We start from the raw sequence: 19761 nt of genomic DNA on the forward strand, positions 1-19761 counted from the left end.
ATGATGTATGTGAATATTAACTCACTACATTCTATACCTGAAACTAATATTGTATTGTGTGTCAATTATTCTCCAATTAAAGAAAAAGTTTTCTCCAACACTGTATGTTAACTAACTGGAATTGAAATAAAAACTTTTTGTTTTAATGTTTATTTGTTTTTGAGAGAGAGACAGACAGACAGACAGAGCATGAGTGGGGGAGGGGCAGAGAGAGAGAGACACAGAATCCAAAGCAGGCTCCAGGCTCTGAGCCATCAGTACAGAGCCTGATGCAGGAACTCACAAACCACGAGATCATGACCTGAGTTGAAGTCCGATGCTTAACTGACTGAGCCACACAGGTGCCCCGGAAATAAAAACTTTTAAAAAGCTTTCTACGGGGGTGCCTGGGTAGCTTAGTCGGTTGAGCATCGGACTTCAGCTCAGGTCATGATCTTGAGGTTCCTGAGTTCGAGCCTTGGGTCGGTCTCTGTGCTGACAGCTCAGAGCCTGGAGCCTGCTTCGGATTCTGTGTCTCCCCCTCTCTCTACCCCTCCTCCACTCTCACTCTGTCTCACTCTGTCTCTCAAAAATAAATAAACGTAAAAAAAATTAAAAAAAAGAATTCTGAATAATATAAAGCAAACAAGATGGCAGGATAGCAGAATGGTTGAGAGGGCTAACTGCCATGCTCTTCGCCTGCTTTCGTGTCTCCTAGTTGTGCGGCCGCCCCCCCCCCTCCACCAACCCTCTACCCCCAACATTACTCTCTAAGCTTCAGGTTCATTACCCACAGACTGGGAACAAAACAATAGTTATTCGTAGGGTCATTTGATCAGTACTTGAGTTAATTTGTGGAAAGCACTGTGCTTGGCAATATTTTTTGCAAATATGAAGAGCCCACAAGAAGCAAATGTTGCAGGGACTGTGCTGAGTTGGGTACAATGGTAACTCCCATTTACAGATGAGGAAACTGAGGTTTGGGGGTGTGAAGTATCTTGGCCACCGTCACCTAGCTCAGATTCAAGTCTATCATTTTTTTTTAATTTGTTTTTATTTATTTATTTTTGAGAGGCAGAGAACCAGTGGGGGAGGAGCGGAGAGAGAGAGAGGGACAGAGGATCCACAGCGGGCTCCGCACTGACAGCAGACAACCCGGTGCAGGGCTCGAACTCATGAACTGTGAGATCATGGCCTGAGCTGAAGTTGGACACCTGACCGACTGAGCCACCCAGGCGCCCCCCATCATTGCTGATCTAGGAGGTTTTGCTCTTAGTATCCGTGCTGTGGTTGGGTCCACGGATATTTCGATCTATAAATTCAGACGTAAGAAAACTAGTTTTCAAGGGTATTTCATAAAACTTTTGTAGTGATAGATAGGAGTGCTTTGTTCTAATTTGTTTTGGTTTTACTCTGCCCATTTGTGTACAATTCCTTCCTTCCTTCCTTCCTTCCTCCCTCCCTCCTCTTCCCCTTTTCATCCTTCACTCTCCTGCTCTCTTTCTCTTTTTGCCCTGCGAGAAGGGTATATAATTCAATATTGTTTTTAACAATAAAGCTAAAAGGTATCACGTAGTTTGTCCCCCAAGGGACAAACACTTGACAACTGGCTGTCACAATTGTGGGGACAGGGGTACCACTGGCATCTGGCAGGTAGGGACGAGGAATGCTGCTAAACACCCTACAGGTCACAAGACACCCCACAACGAAGGATCCTCTGTCCCAGAATGTCGATAGAAACCCTGCCATTGGGCAATGCCCCTTTTGTAAGGGGGCAATTCTCTGCAAGGGCCTCCCTGGTTGCTGCTCTGTGGACCTTGAGATCACCACTCCACCCCCTCCTGAGGTCATCCAGAGACGTGCCATGGGACAGCAGTGCTACAGCCACAGACGGAGGGCCGGAAGGGGTGAGATGGAAAAAGAAACATACAGGGGCACCTGGGTGGCTCGGTCGGTTGAACGTCTGACTTCGGCTCAGGTCATGATCTCACCCTTCGTGAGTTCGAACCCCGCGTGGGTCTCTGCGCTGACAGCTCGGAGCTTGGAGCCTGCTTCGGATTCTGTGTCTCCGTCTCCCTCTGCTCCTCCCTCTCTCATGCTCGGTCTGTCTGTCTCTCTCTTTCTCAAAAATAAATAAACATTAAAAAAATAAAAAAAAAAACACATAGAAATGTTTATTGAGGTCTTATACCAGGCTCTGAGCTAACTTCTTTACATCAGTATGTTGTTGTTTGTTGTTGTTGTGGTTTTTTTTTTTTTTTCAACGTTTATTTATTTTTGGGACAGAGAGAGACAGAGCATGAACGGGGGAAGGGCAGAGAGAGAGGGAGACACAGAATCGGAAACAGGCTCCAGGCTCTGAGTCATCAGCCCAGAGCCTGACGCGGGGCTTGAACTCACGGACCACGAGATCGTGACCTGGCTGAAGTCGGACGCTTAACTGACTGTGCCACCCAGGCACCCCTGTTGTTGTTGTTTTTAAGTAAGCTCTATGCCCAGCGTGGGGCTTGAACCCATCACCCCGGGACTAAGGGTCACATTCTCCACTGACTGAGCCAGCCAGGCACCACCCCCCCTTCTTTAGATCAGTTTAATCAGTTATGAATTGATGTATCAATTATCCCCAGGACAACCCTGCAAAAAGTAGCTGCTGTTTTCATGCCCATTTTGCAAATGAGGAAATGGAAGCACAGAGATGTTAAGTAACTTCCCAAGGCCACATAGCTGAGAATCAGGAATCTGGGGATTCTCACTCAGGCTGCCCGGACTCTTCATTTCCTCTTAACAAATGTGCTGTGAAAATCCCCAGATATTACCCTCTGAAGAGCAACCAAAATGGGCTGTCAGGACCGCCAATGTTTTCCAGCTCTTCTCCTCAGACTATTAACCAATTACATCAATTCCAAGCAGGGCCAGTGCATAATTGCTTCGTTGCAAAATATTTGATCATCGGCCGGGCTATTTATTTTTCCTGCATTCACACCTGTTGCCTACCTGTGACAGCCAGAGGTCCACAAGGAGTCCCCGCTCCGGAAGCATACACAGCTGACAGTAAAATCGTGATTCACTGGAAACCAACTGTATGAAGTTCACCTTCCTTTCTTCCTATTTTTGGCCCCTGGGCCCCATTTTTAGAAATCATGTAAATTAGGGGCACCTGGGTGGCTCAGTCGGTTCAGCCTCCAACTCCTGATCTCAGCCCAGGTCTCCAGGTCAGCGTCGTGAGTTCGAGCCTCCCGTGGGGCTCTGCGCTAAGTGTGAAGCCTACTTCAAAAAGAGAGAGAGAGAGAGAGAGACGGAGAGAAATACTAGGAAAATAATCTGGGGTTCAGAATTTGTCTTTAAACCACAACCAAAAATCATCGCTTCGGGGAAGTCCTGAGGTTAGCGTTTAAGTGTGGCGCAAACCGTTACAAGTTCTTTAGAGCTAATCTTAGGTCACCGGGTCCGGAGCTGTCGCCCAGGGCAGACCACCAATCACTCCAGAGAGACTCGATTATGCTCAGATGCTCAGAAAGGAAAGATTCGAAAAGGTTTTCCACCGCAAGAGATGATGTGAAACAGGTTTTCTGCATCTCCTGGAGCGGTGCCCCAAAGGCCAGCCCCCACGAGCCGACGCAAAGCCTGAGCAAGACGATTCATCGAGCAGCTTTCTTCCAGGAGTGGTATTTGAATTAGATCCCCTTGCCTACCTGTGCACCCTCGGGTCCCCACAATACGGCTTGTCCCCATCACACCCACCGGTCGCGTGAGCCTGCCGCCGTGCCTGAAATTGCTTGGCTCCTTCCTACCTGCCTCTGGTGTTCGCATTTGCTGTTCTCTCTCTGCACCTGCAGGGCTCTCCTCTGACCCCTTCTTATCTTTGCGGTCTGTGCCTGGCCCCCTCCCCATCCATAAGCCAAGTCCCCGTCATCACCCCGCTGACGTCTTCACGGGACGTGGCAGGTCCTGACTCCACCTTGCCACTTGTTCAACGTGCTGTCTTCAAGATCATAGGGAGCGCGTGGTAGGGGTTCGAGATGCACTCTAAAATCCACGCGGCTGACCTTCAAATCCCACTGGTTAGTAAACCGGCCGTAGGACGTTTAAAAGATACTTAACACTTGCTTTGGATTCTGTGTCTCCCTCTCTCTCTGTTCCTCCCCCACTCACTCTCTCTCTCTCTCTCTCTTTCCAAAATAAATAAAGATTAAAAACTTTTTTTTAAAGATACGTTTTGGTTTCTTAATTTCCCCTATTTTATAAATGGCATGACATGAGTTGGTATATGGAGAGTTTCGGATACGACCCAGCAGGTAATAAGTCCCATATTGAGGTTGTCGTGTATTAATAATAGTTATTTTATGCATTGTAATTAGAACAAATATAACGGTATTCTGTTCAATTTGGGATTGATTAAAAAAATTTTTTTTTTACTTATTAGTGCTTGATTAGCTCTCCTATTAGAAAGAGGTGCCATGTTGCTAACTAACTTGGATGTAAATTTTAAAAAAATAAAAAATAAAACAAGTTAAATAGTTAAATAAAAAAATTAATAAAAATTTTTTTTAAATTTTAAAAATTAAAAAATTTTAAAAAAAGAAAGAGGTGTCATGAGAACAGGGACTTTTTTTTTTAATTTTTTTTCAACGTTTTTTATTTTATTTTTGGGACAGAGAGAGACAGAGCATGAACGGGGGAGGGGCAGAGAGAGAGGGAGACACAGAATCGGAAACAGGCTCCAGGCTCCGAGCCATCAGCCCAGAGCCTGACGCGGGGCTCGAACTCCCAGACCACGAGATCGTGACCTGGCTGAAGTCGGACGCTCAACCGACTGTGCCACCCAGGCGCCCCAGAACAGGGACTTTCTAAAAAAAAAATTTTTATGTTTATTTATTTTTGAGAGAGAGAGAGAGAAAGAGTCTGAGCAGGGGAGGGGCAGAGAGAGAGGGAGACGCAGAATACAAAGCCGGCTCCAGGCTCCGAGCTGTCAGCACAGAGCCCGATGCAGGGCTTGAACTCACGAACCATGGGATCATGACCCGAACCGAAGTCGGACACTCAACCGACTGAGCCCCCCAGATGCCCCGAGAACAGGGACTCTTGAACACAGTATCTGGCATGCAGTAGGCACCTGATAATTATTTGCTGACTTGCAGAATGAATGAATGAATGAATGAATGAATAAAAATGGTGTATTTTCTTTCACCAGGTATGGCAGTGATACTCCCAGCAGGGGACAGGAAAATCCAAAGACAGATTTTATGGAATCTGAATAGAAAGTCCTGAAAGATTATGGTCCAGAGGATTATCTTGGGGGGGCAGAGAAAGCTGGGTGCTGAAGGAAGCTTGGCCTCTTACAGGATCCTCTCGGAGGCCGACACCCTCCCAGAACATTCCACAGGGAACCTGGCTTCCTTGCCTGCTCCCTGGAGAATCAGAAAGCAGTAACCTGCGTCCTTTCATTACTGAACCTGGTTTATTTGGGTTGGAAGGGAACTTTGCAAACAAGCTCAAAATGTGAAATGCAAGACATCAAGGGGGAGCTAAAAATAGCCAAGTGGGATAAACCTTTCCCCTCATTGCTGTCAGCAGTGTTTCTGCTGGTCAACCTGGGGAGGTTGGGGGGGGGGGTTGGGGGGGGGAGAGACAGCAATGCCTTTCTTGAGAGGAATTCCAAGATTTGCGGTGCAGACGGCCGGTGGCCCCACGCTGCGGCAACACCCCCTGTACTAACATCTGTTTGTGCGGAATGCACATAGCTTCTTGCCGCTGACCTGGGCGGACGGCAGTTTTGAGATATTTGTTTAGGTTTACATCTTTTTCTCAATTCTCCCACATTTTGCCCGATGAAATATTTCAAAACACTCACTTTGGGAAAAGCAAAGAGGGCGGCTCCTGGGTCCAGGGCAAGTGCCTTTAACTATTGCCTGTTGAGTAGTCACGCTCCTGCCGAGCAGGTGCGGGGCCCCAGGACACCTCAGAACTTGACACTCCTTAGCCCTGGTCTCGAACACCTCGAACGACTCGGGGATGCGGCAGGCTGTTGTGAAGATTTGTTTTAATACTTTTTTAAGTTTCATTTCCTTATTTTAATTTTTTTTATTGTTTATTTATCTTTTGAGAGAGAGAGAGAGAAAGAGAGAGAGACAGACAGAGCACAAGCAGGGGAGGGGCAGACAGAGAGGGGGATGCAGAACCCCAAGCAGGGTCCAGGCTCTGAACACAGCCCAGAGCCTGACGCAGGGTTTGAACTCAGGAACCTGAGCCGAAGTTGGACACTTAACTGACTGAGCCACCCGGGCGTCCCAATTTTTTTACTTCTTTTATTTTTTTTTTATTCATTTTATCCCTTTTTAAATTTATTGTTGTATTTATTATTTTATTTATTTATTTTGAAAGAGAAAGCGCGAGCAGGGGCGGGGCAGAGAGAGAGAAGGAGAGAGAGAATCCCAAGCAGGCTCCGTGCTGTCGGCACAGAGCCCGACGCAGGGCTCGAACTCACAAACCATGGGATCATGACCCACTTGGAAATCGAGAGTCAGCTGCTTAACCAACTGAGCCAGCCAGGCACCCCAGAGATTCTTTTTAAAGCAACCACTACACCCAACGTGGGGCTTGAACCCACAACCGTGAGATCAAGAGTCGCGCGTTCGACCAACGGAGCCAGCCAGGCGCCCCGAGACAGGTTTTGGGAAAACATTTTCCTGATGAAGAAGTTGAGGCCCAGCAGCACCCTTGACCAGGCCCACATTGCTAGCAAGTGGCAGGGTCAGAGTTCAAAGTCAGGTGTGTTTGAACCAAATTAATTCTGCACTCAATCACCAGAGTATATACATTCATTATATGCAGAAAGAGAGAGAGAGAGAGAGAGAGAGAGAGAGAAAACAGCCACTGTGTACCAGGCACTATATGGGGAGCTAGACCTATCTATCAACAGGAACCAAAAAGTTCTTGCTCTCATGAACCTTACACGCTGCAGAATGAGGCAGTCGAGAAGTAAAGAGGGGCGCCTGGCTGGCTCAGTCGGTTGAGCGTCCGACTTCAGCTCAGGTCACGATCTCACGCTTCGTGAGTTCGAACCCCGCGTCGGGCTCTGTGCCGACAGCTCGGAGCCTGGAGCCTGCTTCGGATTCTGCGTCTTCCTCTCTGCCCCTCCCAGGCTCGCACTTTGTCTCTGTCTCTCTCAAAAATAGGCATTTAAGAAAAGAAAAAGAAGAAGGAGAAGAAAAATAAATAAATAAATAAATAAATAAATAAATAAATAAATATGAAAAATTCATAAAAATTTAAAAAGAGGGGCACTTGGATAGCTCAGTAGGCTAAGCGTCTGACTCTTGATTTCAGTTCAGGTCATGATCTCACGGTTCGTGGGTTTGAGCCCCGAGACGGGCTCTGTGCTGACAGTGTGGAGCCTGCTTGGGATTCTCTCTCTCCTTCTCTCTCTGCCCCTCCCTCACGCACATGAGCACACACACGCCCTCCCTCAAAATAAATAAAAATAAACTTAGTAAAAATTTAAAAATAGAGGCGCCTGGGTGGCTCCATGGGTTAAGCGACCGACTCTTGGTTTCAGCTCAGGTCACGATCTCATGGTTTCAGGAGTTCAAGCCCAGCATCAGGCTCTGTGCTGGCTGCTGGGAGCCTGCTTGAGATTCTCTCTCTCTCCCTCTCTCTCTGCCCCTCCCCCACTTGTGCTGTGTTCAAAATAAATAAACTTAAAAAAAATTTTTTTTAATTAAAAATAAAGAAATAGAGAAGCAGTATGGACTCTGTCTGCTGACAAAAAAAAAAATCTGGAAGAACTGGAAGAAGCTTCAGCTAATTCAGCAGCTCAGTGGCCTCTTGAATAACATGGGTTTTTACCAGCTTTCTGTTCTTTTTTTTTTATTAAAAAAATTTTTTTAATGTTTATTTATTTTTGAGAGAAAGAGAGAGAGACAGAGTGTGAGCATGGGAGGGGCAGAGAGAGAGGGAGACACAGAATCCGAAGCAGGCTCCAGGCTCCGAGCTGTCAGCCCAGAGCCCGATGCGGGGCTCGAACTCAGGAACCGGGAGATCATGACCTGAGCCACAGTCAGACACTCAACCGACTGAGCCACCCAGGCGCCCCTACCATCTTTCTGTTCTACAAACCCCAGCAGATGGGCCTGGTCTTACCAAGCCAGCCCCCCTCATGTTCGCAATACTGTTGCATGGCTCCAGCCATCACGTCTTCAGACAACCACATCCAGAGGCAGAGAAATTACTCTTTTTTTCTTCAGTTTCTTGAGCCTCTCTTTAGGAAGAAAGTACTTTTTCCCTGAGACCCTTGTCACACTTCCCTCAAATCTCATTGCCCAAAATGATGTCATATATCAATGATGTCATATATCAATGATGTCATATATCACATAAATTAATCACTGATAAGAAGAAATGGACCACTCTAAATAGTTTAAGCTAATTAGAACCCACCTTCGGGAGCCGGTACAAATATTCTATAAAGCAAGGGTGCAGGGTGGCTCAGTAGGTTAAGCAACCAACTCGTGATTCTGACTCAGGCCGTGATCTCACGGTTTGTGGGTTTGAGTCCCATATCGGGTTCTGCATTGTCACCGTGCTTGGGATTCTCTCTCTCTCCCCCTCTCTCTCTGCCCTTCTCGTGCTCTCTCTCTCTCTCCCAAAATAAATAAATGAACTTCAGATAAAATTAAAAAGAGTCGCATGTTCCACCGGCTGAGCCAGCCAGGCGCCCCCTCCAGCTAACATTTTTTGAGCACTTACTATTTGCCACGGATGATGTGACACATCTGAGATTAATTTTTCTCATTTACCCCTCATAGGTCTATGAGAGAGGCTGTTATTATCCCCATTTCACAGAAGAAGAAACTAACACAGAGCATGGCTAAGAAATGTGTCCAGGGGTGCCTGGGTGGCTCAGCTGGTTGAGCGTCCGACTTCGGCTTATGATCTCGCGGTTCGTGAGTTTGAGCCCCGAGTCGGGCTCTGCGCTGACAGCTCGGAGCCTGGAGCCTGCTTCGGATTCTGTGTCTCCCCCTCTCTCTGCCCCTCCCCTGCTCGTGCTCTGTCTGTCTGTCTGTCTCTCTCTCAAAAATAAATACACATTAAAAAAAATTAAAAAAAAAAGAAATGTGTTCAAAATCCCACAGCTATTAAGGGGCGGCTCTGCAACGTACAGGGGGCCGTCTGATACTCCCACACTCCCGCGTGTAGCACCCCACATAATATCTGTAAGGATTCAGACTCACTGAAAGGCGTTCTGAAGACAATTCCTAAATTTAGTGTTATTGACCCTGTTACTTCAATATAGTGCATTCAAGGCAGCAATCCAAGGAAGGCAGTTTCCTGGGAACGTAGCTTAATTGTACAAGTGATTCAAGCACCAACATCTTTCAATGGTAAGAGTGGAAGACATGTGGGAATGCAAACTGGTGCAGCCCCTCTGGAAAACAGTCTGGAGGTTCCTCAAAAAACTAAAAATAGAACTGCCCTACGACCCAGCAATTGCACTACTAGGCATTTATCCGAGGGATACAGGTGTGCTGTTTCGAAGAGACACATGCACCCCCATGTTTATAGCAGCATGATCAACAGTAGCCAAAGTATGGAAAGAGCCCATGTGTCCATCGATGGATGAATGGGTAAAGAACATGTGGGATATATATGCAATGGAGTATTACTCGGCAATCAAAAAGAATGAAATGTTGCCATTTGCAACCACATGGATGAACCTGGAGGGTATTATGCTAAGTGAAATTAGTCAGAGAAAGACAAAAATCATATGACTTCACTCATATGAGGACTTTAAGAGCCAAAACAGAAGAACGTAAGGGAAAGGAAGCAAAAATAATATAAAAACAGGGCGGGGGACAAAACAGAAGAGACTCTTAAATACGGAAAACAGACTGAGGGTTACTGGAGGGGTCGTGGGAGGGGGGATGGGCCCAATGGATCAGGGGCACTAAGGAATCTACTCCTGAAATCATTGTTGCACTCGATGCTAACTAATTTGGATGTCAATTTTAAAAAATAAAAAATAAAATAAAATAAAATAAAATAAAATAAAATAAAATAAAATAAAATAAAATAAGAATGGAAGACATGATCTGCTTCTTAGGAAGCACCACAGCCTTCCCTGTGATATACAGTCCATGGCATTTCAAAACGAGTCTCTAAATGACTCCTTCCGGTTGCCAAGGAGTTTATGATCCCACAGAAGGTGCAATCTAACCATCTCATGTTTGATTTTGCCTCCTTAGTTCTTCCCACAGGCCAGGTAGACTCAGAGCGGACCCTCACCACCGGCCTCTGTCTGAGGTGACGTAGCATCATCCTGATTTTTAAACGAAGAAACAGAGACTCAAAGACACGGGGGGTGCCGCTCGTGGTCGCAGAGCTAGCATGTGTGGGAGCCACGCGCCCCCGCAGGCATACAGGGTGGCCCTATGCAAGGACACCCAGGGCAGAGAAGTGAGTTTCTGCCCAAACTTCGTCCTTCCTCCGCTTGCCCAGTGGGAGCCATCAGCCCACCTGCCCTGAGGGAGCTTTTTCTCATCAGCACATCATTTGTGCTCATCAGCACAAAGCCACCAAATGGACCAGTATGGGCCCGGCCAACTAAAACGGCGATCGTAGATGCCAAAACTTACGTTCCTAATCATCTCCAGGGCAAAGATGAGGACATTACCAGCCTTGGACAAGTTTCTTAGCCTCTCTGAACTTTGGCTATCTCAACTGTCAAGTCGGGTAGTAGCAGCATCTCCTGGGGCGCCCGGGGGCTCAGTCGGTTGAGCATCTGACTTCGGCTCAGGTCACGGTCTCTCAGATTGTGAGTTTGAGCCCCGCGTCGGGCTCTGTGCTGACAGCTCGGAGGCTGGAACCTGCTTCGGATTCTGTGTCTCCTCCTCTCTCTGCCCCTCCCCTGCTCGTGCTCTGTCTCTCTCAGTCTCTCAATAATACGTAAATGTTAAAAAAAAAAAAATGAAAAAATAACAGCATCTCCCTTTGAGGGTTTGATGCGAGCATGAAGTGAATGAGTACCGGCAAAGCACCTACAGCACCTAACATACAGCTGTAAGTGAGCCGTGATGGTTACTTATCATACATTTTGTCATCATCGTTCACTTTACCTCGATTTCGTGCATGCTGGAAACCGATCCCTTGCCCTCCCTAAATTGCATAGGAACCAGATCGCTGTTACCTGTTTTCTCTCAAGCAGAGACAGGGAGATCATCCACAGAGACCTGGAGATCCTGTCCTTCGAGTTAGCGTCGCAATGGAAAAGGACTCAAGTTTGGGATCAAAGTCTACCTTTAAGACAATGCCGTCTCAAGGTTTTCCCGCTCTGCTGGAGATGGGCTGTGTGTCACCATTTTCCATTCTGTGATTCAGCCTTCCTTTCTGTAAACGAAGGGCCACACCCCTGGAGGAAAAGAGAGCCTGCGATTGTCTGGGATTATTAACTCACAGCAGCCTCGTGCGGTCCTCAAAAATCCACAGCTGTACAGCCACCTAGGGTAATAAACAAAGTATAAATAGACAAGTTGCTGGCGGGGCTTTGCAAACGCTGCCGCTGTGTACCTGACGACAGAGGGAAAATTAGTCCCTTCCTCAAAGTCCGAAGTAGGTGTTTTAGGGTGACTCATGCTTCGGTAAACCTCTTCATTGGATTTTAGTGTGCTCTTGGGACTTTTCCAGAACCTTTAGCATGAGAGGAACCCTGGAGGTGCCTAACTCCACCTGCATAACATCCGATAAAAAAAAAAAAAAAAAAAAAAAAATGTTTGCCTGTCTTTACTGAAAGTGTTGAGCAAAAGAGGTTGGGAATTCTAACTGCTCTCTGGCCAATGGTTTACATGCATGAGTTTAGTTTCTATGGCGTGTAGGTTGCTAACTCTGACCACCTCCGGGTTGCTATGATGATCCAATAAGAAATAATAGGAGGGGCGCCTGGGTGGCTGAGTCGGTTAAGCTTCCGACTTCAGCTCAGGTCACGGTCTCATGGTCCGTGAGGTCGAGCCTCACATCTGGCTCTGTGCTGACAGCTCGGAGCCTGGAGCCTGCTTCGGATTCTGTGTCTTCCTCTCTCTGCCCCTCCCCCGCTCACACTCTGTCTCTCTCTCTCAAAAATAAATAAACTTTTAAAAATTAAAAAAAAAAAGAGGGGCGCCTGGGTGGCTCAGTGGGTTGGGTGACCGACTTCGGCTCAGGTCATGATCTCACAGTTTGTGAGTTCGAGCCCTGCGTTGGGCTCTGTGCTGACAGCTCAGAGCCTGGAGCCTGCTTCCGATTCTGTGTCTCCCTCTCTCTACCCCTCTCCTGCTCACGCTCTGTATCTCTCTGTCTCTCAATAATAAATAAACATTAAAAAAAATTTTTTTAAAGAAATAATAGGAGAATAATGCTTGGAAGAAGCAACAAAATCTAACATTAGGAGCGTTTCAAAGGACATCTTCATCTCATTTGATGAATACAAGCAAAGTTTCTTGCAAGATTCTCATTTAATAGAAGCATATGCCAAAAGGTGGGTGCAAATAAGCTTTTCTGGTACTATTCTGTAAGTCTGGAAACCCGAGGGACCCAGACAAACTTTTTCCGACCAGTGGTGCATCCTATATAGTTAGAAATCCCGGCCTTGAGAGAATAATGTGTCCGCTCCACAAATCCTAATCAAGATCCACCCATGCTGGTCATTTATTCTTCCAGCGCCGACGATTAAAGCTCCAGTAATGAAGCATGCTGTTCTCCCGCGAGACGCCAGTTTCAGATCCGCAAGCTGGAAACGCTTCTCAACCCGGGGCTTGTCACCAGCCACCTTTGTGTTGAGTTCCTGGTACCTTGCAAATAGCGTGGGTGTGCTCCTCCCTTTCACCATCCCACCCTCCCCAGGCTCCTCACCCACCTCCTATTTTCTATTTAACAGATTTATGAGGAATAAATCAGACATAGGTAACAGACAATCCAAAAAAAAAAAAAAGCCACAAACAATCTGGCGAAACTTCTACGAAATGACCATCTGAAAGTGACAAGGCAAACAGGTTGCTTGACAGCAGGTTAACCAAAGGCCAAATATTTTTGTGCCTAATCTAAAGGCCCCTCCAGGATCTACTGCCTCCCTGTCTTGGTCTTTGAAAGAGATCCGATTTTATATCGGATTTATATTATTTGCGGAATTATATCCGCAAAGATATAATTGGAGGCCTTAAGCAAGTAGGATGTGTATTCTGAAAGATACATTATAAAAACCATCCATCATTTTAGATGCTTCTTATTTCTCAAAAAAAGAAGGTTAATAACTTTAAGCCGAGTACGAGAGAGGGAGAGAGGACAGAGAGCGAGGGAACCGAATGTATCCCTTTTGTTCAACAAGGAAGTGCCAATAACCGTTTTAAGTAATCTACCGTCTAGGGACAAGGTAGAATTCTGTCAAGTTTCCAAACATGATGTAACTAGGAATGCCCAAACCAGGAAGTCATTGTGCCTGGGGCTTTCTAATTCTTAGAAGCTATAGGGCTTTCTGATTATTATAAAGCTGATTCCTTGAGGGCTTTTTATTTGTTTGTTGTTGCAAGTTAATTTTATCTGTTGTTTTTTTTTTAGAGTCCACAACCAAAGGAAGAATATTGCAATATATACGAGTGAAAATAGAAAGTTGCCCTCCTCTCTCTCTGACACACACACCTTCCTCCGCCCCCGCCTGCTTCTATCTACTTCCTGTGTTAACGGGGAGTGTATTTTTCCTATTCTTTTTTCTATATTTTTACAGAAACACACACACACGCGCACACACACACACACACGCAGATACATGCCTTTTTAAGGAAATCCTATTAGTAGTCACCTGTCTATAACCATGTTTTAATCAACATCAGCCTCTGTGAAGCTATATAGCCCATCTCACGCCTCCAAGCCTTTTTTGAAGGCACTCTGGCTCACTTAGAACCACATTAATTTTCCACTGCCTTCTAGAGGCAACTTCACATCTTCTCAAGGAAGCTTTCAAGCGCGCAAGGGGAGGGCTCACTTCCTCTCTCGACTAGAGGAAATAATGCTTTCACGCTTTGGAAACAGCATTACTATATACCCCATTGCCCTATTCCAGGCTGAGTACCCAACAGACAAATTACACTCTTCCTGTTGGCCGTGGCTTTGAGTTTTCAGGACCAGAGCAGCCCCCGAACCCAGAGAGAGAAATCAGTAATAGTTTTTGTTTTTTTTACAAGGTGCCGTGCCCTGATGGAGGCAGAAGAGGTTTAACCACAATGACAAACTGCTCAGCTCAACGCTGCCTGGCTGGAAAAGCATCTGTTTTCTTTCCCCTGCCTGGTAACTAGTGGGTTTTGTCACCTGATTCATAAAGATGAGATTGCTGGAAACAACAGGCGGCCACAAGGCTCTAGGAAATATAGTAGCATAGAGCTCCTTTCTGAGTCTTGGTGTGTCTGTGTGTGTGCATGTGTGTGTGTGTGTGTGTGTGTGTGCAAGCATGTGTGCGCGCATGCGCGTGCATGTGTGGGTGTGTGCATGAAAATGCGTGCACACGTGCATGTGTGTGTGCACATGCGTGTGGGGGTGTGCGTGAATGTGTTGCACGCGTGCATGAGCGTGCGTGCGCGTGTGTGCGCGCAAGCGTGCATGCGTGCGTGTTTCGCATGCACATTTACAGCGGCAGCGCTTGGCCTGGAAAGATGTTCTTTCCCGGAAAAAGCAGGAGTCTCTCCAGCAGCAGGTAAACAGCCCAGGGTTTGGAACAAGGCCCAGTCAGCTGCATTTACTGGTTAATTCAACCAGTCGACGAGCACCAGCACCCGCCTCTTTTAAGATAGCCTCCCGGTTACGGATGCATCCTAGGGATCGGATTCCTGGATTCAAAGCGGGGCTCTGGCACACGCTAGCACTGTTATTCAGCCTCTGAGTTCCTCAGCCTTAAAATAAGGGAAAGTACACGTCCAAATCTCTCATCCAAATCCTCGGCGCCGAATAGGATTTGGAATTCAGAATTTTCAGATTTTAAAAGGTAAGGTGGGGCTTCGGCCCTGTTACACAGGATCTCCGGCCGGGGCCCGGGGATCTGCCTCATCCACAAGTCTGCAGAGAAACCTGCAAAGACTGAATTCGGGAGAATGGATGCCCACGGTCAACAGCCTCACCTTCATTCAAGTCGTGTTCTGTAGCCAGATGAGGGAGGTCAGCTCACTTTGCTGCCAAAGTTGTTTTTTAAAAGTATATACAGCTTTTGGAATTTCAGGCTTGTGGACCCTTACTGGCATCTGCCTCACGGAGGATTAAATGGGACGATACCTGTAAAGCATACTTAATACATGCTCAGTAAGTATTTGCTGAGTGTCCACTATGCCAGACTGTACTAGAGCAGCTGACGACAACCAAGGTCAGCACAGGTTTTCTGAAAAGGGTAGATATCTCTTGTTTTAAATTTTGTTTTTTATTTTCTATTAGAGATGGGGGGAAGCACGAGCAGGGGAGGTACAGGGAGAGAGGGAGACACAGAATCTGAAGCAGGCTCCAGGCTCTAAGCTGTCAGCACAGAGCTGGAAGCAGGGCTCGAACTCACGAGCAGTGAGATCATGAGCTGAGCCCAAGTCGGATGCTTAACCCACTAAGCCGCCCAGGCGCCCCGGAAAGGGTAAATATCTTCACTCTGTGAACAATACAGTCGCTATCACACTTCTCCTTCGCTGTTAGAGAGCAAAAGCAGGAAAGAACAAACAGGTGTGTGTTGTAATAAAACTTCATTTACAAAAAAGGAGACAAGAGGCCAAATCTGGACCACAAGCTGTAGTTTATGAGCCCCTGACCAAGACGGACATGACTCGAGCTCTGCATGGGTACTGGCATTTGAATGCAGAAGACAGTCAACGAATCAAATAATAAAAGGAAATGGCCAGTCTGATCATGATGGATATTGAAAGGAAATAGAATGTGCACTTAACAAGATCTGCAGGTGATCTGTGTGCACTTTAAAGTCTCAAAAGTGCTGGTCTGGGCCACCCCCCTCTTCCACAGAACAGGGCTTTCTACTGAGCTCACAGTCAGGGAGGACTTTTAATCTTTAGAACTCCCCTAAAAGGTGGGTCTTATGATACCCACTTCACAGACGAGAAAACCGAGGCTCCGAGGGTTTAAACCACTGATTTCATATCACCAGCTTTGCGTGTTCTGGAAGAAAGGTTTAGACTCAAGCCTTCAGAATCCCAAGGCTGCACTCTTAAACAATTTTTTTTTCTTGCTTTGTGGGAAATGACAGGAAATCGTCTCCCTTCAGTAAAATCGCCAAGAAAGGAGGCAAGACATTGCCCTAAGCCAACAGTTCTCAAATGTTTTGGTCTCAGGACCCCTGGACCCCCTTCAGAATCACGGATAACCCCAAGGTAGCTTTTATCTACGCAAGTTAGACCTATTTATGTTTACCTGCTCAAAACCAAATCTGAGACATTTTTGCAACGTTAATTTTTTTAAATCATTTTAAAATAACAATAACAGGAGCCCCCGGGTGGCTCAGTTGGTTGAGCATCCGACTTTGGCTCGGGTCATGATCTCACCATCCGTGAGTTCAAACCCTGCGCCAGGCTCTGTGCTGACAGCTCGGAGCCTGGAGCCTGCTTCCGATTTTGTGTCTCCCTCTCTCTCTGCCCCTCCCCCGCTCACACTCTTGTCTCTCTCACTCTCAAAAATGAATAAGTGTTCATTATAAGTAAATAAATAAATAAATAAATAACATCTTACATATTAACATCAATAATGTATTTTCGTGAAAATTAACTATTTCCACCCCTGCCCCCAAATTTAGCAAGTAGAGTGGCTTTGTTTTTACATTTTTACAAATGCCTTTAGCATTCAGCTTCCCAAGGTAGCTTTTCTTTCAGGTAGTTGAATTTCACACGTCACACCGTCCCTGGAAACCCACTTCCGCTTGTGGAACAATGAGGGTGGAAACAGCAAAGAGCATTTTGCCTTTGGGCCCCAGCCCACTGCTGCTGTGGGTTGTTTCTTTCTGTAGGTTCTGAGAGGGAGGCCTTGGCTTCCTTGGCTTGTGGCTACATCACTTTAATCTCTGTCTCCATCTTCCATAGCATTTCCCCCCTTGTTTCTTAGCTGGGGAGGGGCAGAGAGAGAGAGAGAGGGAGACACAGAATCCAGAGAACCCGAAGCAGGCTCTGGGCTCCGAGCTGTCAGCACAGAGCCTGACGCGGGGCTCGAACCCACGAACCGCGAGATCCTGACCCGAGCCGAAGTCAGACAGTTAACCGACTGAGCCACCCGGGCGGCCCTGAATTTCCTTCTTCTTATAAGGATACCAGTCACTGAATTAGAACCCCCCTCCCCCAGTCCGGTATCACCTCATCTTAAGTGGATTACATCTGCAAAGGTCCTTTTCCTGGGGCAGCTGGGAATTACGTCTGGAGCCACACTGACATGATCTTGTGAAAACAGCACTGATGTCCTCTCAGGGCTCCAGATCAGGGGCCAGCCGACTATAGCCATGGACCGAATCGGGCTGCCATATTGTCTAAGGGCCCATGAGCTATGAATGGCTTTACATTTTTAAATGGTTGTGTAAGTATCTGCATCATCAGCCTGATATTGCGTCTTGCCTAGCAAAGCCTCAAATATCTATCTGGCCCTTTCCCAGAAAAGTTTGCCAGCCCCCGGCCTAAACCCTGCTGTCTGCACCAGACCCACCACCCACACCGGTTGTGGATGTCGGGTTCTGCTATGAGAACCACAGTCAAGGCCACCAGGGATGAAGGAATGTTAGCGTCACAAGTCACTAACGCGGGCTCCACCCAGCCCGTCCTTCTTGGCATCGCTGGGTTCCAAACCAAAGTCTGGGGCAGCTGCCTCTGATTGGCAAGCCCTAGGCCATGTGTCCACACCCTGGCTGCAAGGAGAGCTGGGAATCGATCTACATTTTTCCCTCCTGCCGTGAGAGGTGGGTTCTGCTTTCCAAAAATCCAAGGGGAACAACTCCCCAGGTTTAGGAAACAGGTTCAGATGGTGGAGGAAAGACAAAAACGATAAACACACTCTACCTGACGCAGACACATAATCTCGGAACTTTCTCTGCTGGACACAGAAGACCAAGAACTCTGATGATTGGCTTTTCGACCTGACTCCGTCTATACCGGCCAAATGCCACGTTAGATATTGTTCCAGCTTTCTCCTCCAAATGCAAAACGTGAACCTCTGATAGATGGTCTTCACTTTCTAGAAAAACCTAAGCTAAAAGACTCACCCAAACCCCTGGAATATGACTTTTGTGTAGGCGGAACTACCATGTGGCTATTATTTTCACTGGTTCTGCCTCTGTCTTCAGGAAGATGCCTTCAGCTCTGGATCTTATCTGAAAACCGATGAAGAATTAGGTACCAGCAGACAACTTACGGAGGGAGCTCGATATGCGTGGGTGCTGGGCTGGTTCCCATGCCCGGCTTCCTTAATTGCCACGATCACCGTTACACCCATTTTATGGATGAAGCCATCGCTTTGGCCTCCAGAGAGCGAAACGTAGAGCACTATATTCTACCCGAGGGCACCCCTTGAGCGCATGTGCAACTTTACCTAGGTGCACACAGCTAGTAAGCGGCAGACTAGGTTTGAACCCGGGTTCACTGACGGCAGAGGCTGGGATAAGTTTTTTTATTCCGTCTGTGCTGCATTTTCCTTATCTGTACCTGCACCTCGGAAAGTGAGAAACTTACATCAGCGCGGGAGGCCACGGGGCTGAAGGTTCACAAAACGAAATGACTTTAAATGTATCATCTCTCTTCCCGCAATGAGTCCTGTAGCAGACACAGGTGGTTACCTTTCATTACACAGTCTGTACTTGAGAAATACTTCAGTATGATCAGTGCAATAAGCTGTCCACAAAGTCCAGTGAGTTGAAACTCAGCAGGAGTGTGGTTAGCTAACTGGCGAGCAAGAATGCATCGTTTGGGGATAGCTGGCAAACACCAAGGCAGAAAGGACCACGCTCCAGCAGCAGCTATGACAGGTGCTTTTTGCAAAATTCAGAAATGGGGTATTTGGGGGTTTTTGTTTTAATTTTTTTAATGTTTATTTTACTTGAGAGAGAGAGAGAGAGAGAGAGGGAGGGAGACAGAGCGTGAGTGGGGGAGGGGCAGAGAGAGAGAGGGAGACACAGAATCCGAAGCAGGCTCCAGGCTCCGGGCTGTCAGCACAAAACCCCATACGGGGCTCGAACTCAGGAACCTTGAGATCATGACCTGAGCTGAAGTCTGACGCTCAACCGACTGAGCCACCCAGGCGCCCCAGAAATAGGGTTTTTATTGATGAAACTAGGGACTGATGACAACTAGCATGAGCACACTGACATTAGAAATAGATTTGCAAGAGGGGGGAAGAAAGACGTGTATTTATTTGCATTGGTGAAATTAAAGGTATTCACGACATGTGAGCCGACCAGCATGCTTCATAGGCTACAACAATCCACCCTTTACCCACCACTACCCTTCCCCTCTCCTTCCGCGATTGAGCCTGTGTCCAGCCACTGGACAGGAGGATTTCTGACCGCATCATGCCAAGCAGACAGCACAGAATCCTGCTTTTGATGTACTGTTATGCCTGCCTTGCGTGAACCTTTCATTTAAGGTACGACCAGGGCCCCTGAAGGAATGGAGTGCTGAGGCTTTATGGCGCTTCCGCGACACGTCGTATAAACTGTTTTGGGCGCACTTTGCTGATCAGTGTTTGGTTATAAGGGTAGCAAAACGTGGACGGACCGGATTTTATGGTAACTTGTAGCCAGGTCGTGTGGAAACG

The 19761-nt window shown here is 47.0% G+C and overlaps 1 long non-coding RNA gene across 1 annotated transcript in view; it reads right to left on the bottom strand.

Annotated features, from left to right (window-relative positions):
• The window catches only part of LOC102900528, a 41117-nt gene that overhangs the window by 12267 nt on the left and 9089 nt on the right, over positions 1–19761 (bottom strand). The window contains exon 3 of the long non-coding RNA XR_006595054.1: positions 11162–11472. This is a non-coding gene — a long non-coding RNA (uncharacterized LOC102900528). The remainder of the gene's footprint in view (positions 1–11161; positions 11473–19761) is intronic.

Source organism: Felis catus, chromosome A3 (genome assembly GCF_018350175.1).
Source record: "Felis catus isolate Fca126 chromosome A3, F.catus_Fca126_mat1.0, whole genome shotgun sequence".
NCBI classification, from domain to species: domain Eukaryota; kingdom Metazoa; phylum Chordata; class Mammalia; order Carnivora; family Felidae; genus Felis; species Felis catus.